This window comes from Nicotiana sylvestris, chromosome 9, assembly GCF_000393655.2.
Source record: "Nicotiana sylvestris chromosome 9, ASM39365v2, whole genome shotgun sequence".
NCBI classification, from domain to species: Eukaryota; Viridiplantae; Streptophyta; class Magnoliopsida; order Solanales; family Solanaceae; genus Nicotiana; species Nicotiana sylvestris.
The window spans coordinates 149,910,406-149,914,971 of NC_091065.1; positions in this window are offsets into that span (position 1 = coordinate 149,910,406).

Sequence of the window (4,566 nt, forward strand, 5' to 3'; positions counted from 1 at the left end):
GGTTTTTAGGCCTCGAAACACTGACATAAGACAATCGTTCGTCCTCGAACGGACATAAGAAGGAAGTACTTGAGTCGGGAAAAAGATGGGGTTAACGGCTCCGTATATCAGACTCGGACTCCTAGGTCGATGCCTCAGCAGGCTGACCTGTCCACTAAGCACGAACAAAAGGGAAACTTTTCGACCTCAACTGATGAACCTGCCGGTCTGGAATACCTACCGGCTTCTCCTTATATGATAAGTCCTTGTCCAACTGGACAGTGGTGAAGTCCAACATGTGGGATGGATCTCCGTGATACCTCCAAAGCATGGACACATGGAACACTAGATGCACGACTGATAAGCTCGGCGACAACGTAAGTCTGTAAGCCATCTCCCCCACTCGATCAAGAATCTCAAAGGGGACAATGAACGTAGAGCTAAGCTTGCCCTTCTTCCCAAATCTTATCACGCCCTTCATAGGCGACACTCGAAGCAATACTCGCTCACCGACCATGAAAGCCAAATCATGAACCTTACGATTGGCATAAATCTTTTGCCTGGATTGATCTGTACGAAGCCTATCCTGAATAATCCTGACCTTGTCCAAGGCATCCTATACTTGATCTGTAACCAATAACTGAGCCTCTCCTGGCTCAAAGCATCCAACCGGCGATCGACACCGTCTACCGTGCAAAACTTCATAAGGAGCCATCTGGATACTCGACTGGTAGCTATTGTTGTAGGCAAACTCTGCTAAAGGCAAAAACTGATCCCACGAGTCTCCAAAGTCAATGACACTCGCTCGGAGCATATCCTCCAAAATCTAAATAATATGCTCGGACTGCCCATCCGTCTGAGGATGAAATGTTGTGCTCAACTCAACCTGTGTGCCCAACTCTCGCTGAACTGCCCTCTAGAAACGTGAGGTAAATTGCGTACCTCGGTCTAATATGATAGATACAGGCACTCCATAAAGACGAACAATCTCCAGGATATAGATCTCAGCTAACCTCTTGGAAGAATAAGAGACTGCCACAGGAATGAAATACGCTGACTTGTTCAGCCTATCAACAATAACCCACACTGCGTCGAACTTCCTCCGAGTCTATGGTTGTCCAACAACGAAATCCATAGTGATCCGCTCCCATTTCCACTCGGGAAGCTCAATCCTCTGAAACAAACAACCAAGCCTCTGATGCTTGTACTTAACCTGCTAACAATTCAAACACCGAGCCACATATGCAACGATATCCTTCTTCATCCTCCTCCACTAATAATGCTGTCGCAAATCCTGATACATCTTAGCGGTGCCCGGATGAATAGAGTACCGGGAACTATGGGCCTCCTCTAAATTTAACTCTCAAAGCCCATCCACATTAGGCACATAAACTCGACCTTGCAGCCTCAAAACTCCATCATCTCCTAATGTAACTTGCTTGGCACCTCCGTGTTGTACTGTGTCCCTAAGGACACACAAATGAGGATCATCGAACTGCCGATCTCGGATACGCTCCAATAATGAAGAACGATCTACTGTGCAAGCTAACATACGGCTAGGCTCAGAAACATCCAACCTCACGAACTGATTGGCCAAAGCCTGAACATCCAAGGCAAGTGGTCACTCACCGACCGGAATATATGCAAGACTACCCATACCGGCTGACTTTCTACTCAAAGCATCGGCCACCACATTGGCCTTTCCCAGATGATATAGGATGGTGATATCATAGTCCTTTAATAGCTCCAACCACTTTCTCTACCTCAAATTTAGCTCTTTCTGCTTAAACAAGTACTACAGACTCTTATGATCCGAGAACACCTCACATGACATGCCATATAGATAATGCCTCCAAATATTCAACGCGTGAACAATGGCTGCTAGCTCCAAATCATGAATCAGATAGTTCTTCTCATAAATCTTCAACTGACTTGAAGCATATGCAATAACCTTGCCATCCTGCATAAACACCGCACCAAGTTCAATACGAGATGCATTACAATAAATTGTATAAGGCCTTGAACCTATGGGCAAAACCAACACTGGCGCCATAGTCAAGGCTGTCTTGAGCTTCTAAAAGCTCGCCTCACACTCGTCCGACCACCTGAATTGGGCACCCTTCTGGGTCAACCTGGTCATCCGGGCTGTGATAGATGAAAACCCCTCCACAAATCGATGATAGTAGCCAGCCAATCCCAAGAAACTCCAGATCTCTGTAGCTAATGCTGGTCTAGGCCAGTTCTTGACTGCCTCTATCTTTTTCGGATCTACCTGAATACCCTCTGCGGATACAACATGACTCAGGAATGCAATTGAACTCAACCAAAACTCGCACTTCAAAAACTTGGCATACAACTGACTGTCTCTCAAAGTCTAGAGAACCACTCTAAGATACTGCTCATGTTCCTCCCGGCAGTGGGAATAGATCAAAATATCATCAATGAAGACTATCACGAACGAATCCAAGTAAGTCCTGAAAACTCGGTTCATCAAATCCATAAAAGTTGCTGGGGCATTTGTCAACTCGAATGACATCACCAAGAACGCATAATGCCCGTACCGAGTGCGGAAAGTTGTCTTAGGGACATCAGATGCCCTAATCCTCAACTGATAGTAGCCAGATCTCAAGTCAATCTTAGAAAACACTTGGTCACCCTGAAGCTGGTCAAACAAATCATCGATCCTCGACAATGGATACTTATTCTTGATTGTAACCTTGTTCAACTACCAGTAATCTATACACATTCTCATCGACCCGTCCTTCTTCTTAACAAACAACACCGGTGCACCCCAAGGCAAAACACTAGGTTTAATGAAACCTTTTTCAAGCAAGTCTTGCAACTGCTCCTTCAACTCTTTCAACTCAAGCGGGGCCATATGATACGGCAGGATAGAAATGGGCTGAGTGCCCGGGGCTAAATCAATGCAAAAATCAATATCACTATCGGGTGGCATACCCATCAGGTCTGAAGGAAATATCTCAGGGAACTTATGAACTACCGACACCGAATCAATAGAAGGGACCTCAGCGCTAGAATTACGAACATATGCTAAATAAGCCAAACACCCCTTCTCGACCATACGCCGAGCCTTCATATATGAGATAACGCTATGGGTAGAATGACCAGGAGTCCCTCTCCACTCAAGATGAGGTAGACCCGATAAGGCTAAGGTCACAGTCTTGGCATGACAATCCAAGATAGCGTGGTAAGGTGATAACCAGTCTATCCCTAATATGACATCAAAATCAACCATGTCCAGCAGTAATAAGTCTACTCGGGTCTCAAGACCCCCAATCATAACTACCCAACAGCGATGAACACAATCTACTATAATAGAATCACCCACCAGTGTAGATACATAAATAGGAGCACTCAAAGAATCGCTAGGCATGACCAGATATAACGCAAAATAAGATGACACATTAGAGTATGTAGACCCTGGATCAAATAGCACTGAAGCATCCCTACTACAAACCAGAACCGTACATATGATAACTGCATCGGAAGCCTCAGCTTCAGGCCTGGCTGGAAGAGCATAACATCGGGGCTGGGCCCCATCACCGTGGACTACCTCTCTAGGATGGCCTACAGCTGGCTGGCCCCCAACTCTAACAGCATGAGCTCCACCTCTAGCTCCTCTACCTCCACCTCTGGCTGGTTGGGCGGGCTGTGGAACACTCGGTGCCTAAATCATGGCACGAGAACCCGAATGATGAGAGCTGCTCGATGCTTGAGGACAATATCTAGCAATGTGCCTCGTATCGCCACAAGTAAAACAAGCCCTCGGCTGCTGGGGCTGACGACCCTGAAGTGGAGGTGCACTGATAGGAGCTAGTGATGCATTGTAGGACTGTTGATTGGAATACTGCATGTGAGAACAACAGCCACCTAGGGCACTTTGAGAAGCCTGAAGTGCTGACTGAAAAGGCCTAGGAGGATGGCCTCTACCAAAAGAATCTCTGCCTCCAAACGAGGCGCCACTGAATCTGCCTGAATGACGAGGCCTCTTGTCAGACCCCTGACCACCTCCATGCGACAGAACCATCTCAACTCTCCTTGTCACATTGGCCGCCTCCTGGAAAGAAATCTCACTCCCTGTCTCCTTAGCCATCTGAAGTCGAATAGGCTGAATACGTCCCTCAATGAACCTCCTCACCCTCTCTCTCTCGGTGGTAATTATGATAAGATCATGACGGGCCAAGTCGATGAATCTGGTCTCGTACTAAGTAACATTTATAGAACCCTGCTGGAGATGCTCGAACTGCCTCCGGTAGATCTCTCTCTGAGTGATAGGGAGAAACTTCTCCAGAAATAGCTGAGTAAATTGCTCCCAAGTCAAAGATGGCGATCCAGCTTGTCTAGCCAAGCAATAATCTCTCCACCAAGTCTTGGCGGATCCAGATAAGCAAAAAGTAGCAAAGTCGACCCCATTAGTATCCACTATCCCTATGTTCCTGAGAACCTCATGATAACTATCTAGATAATCATGCGGATCCTTAGAAGATGCACCGCTGAAAGTAGTAGTGAAGAGCTTGGTAAACATGTCCAATATCCACAAAGCATCGGTAGACACAGTTGCTCCAT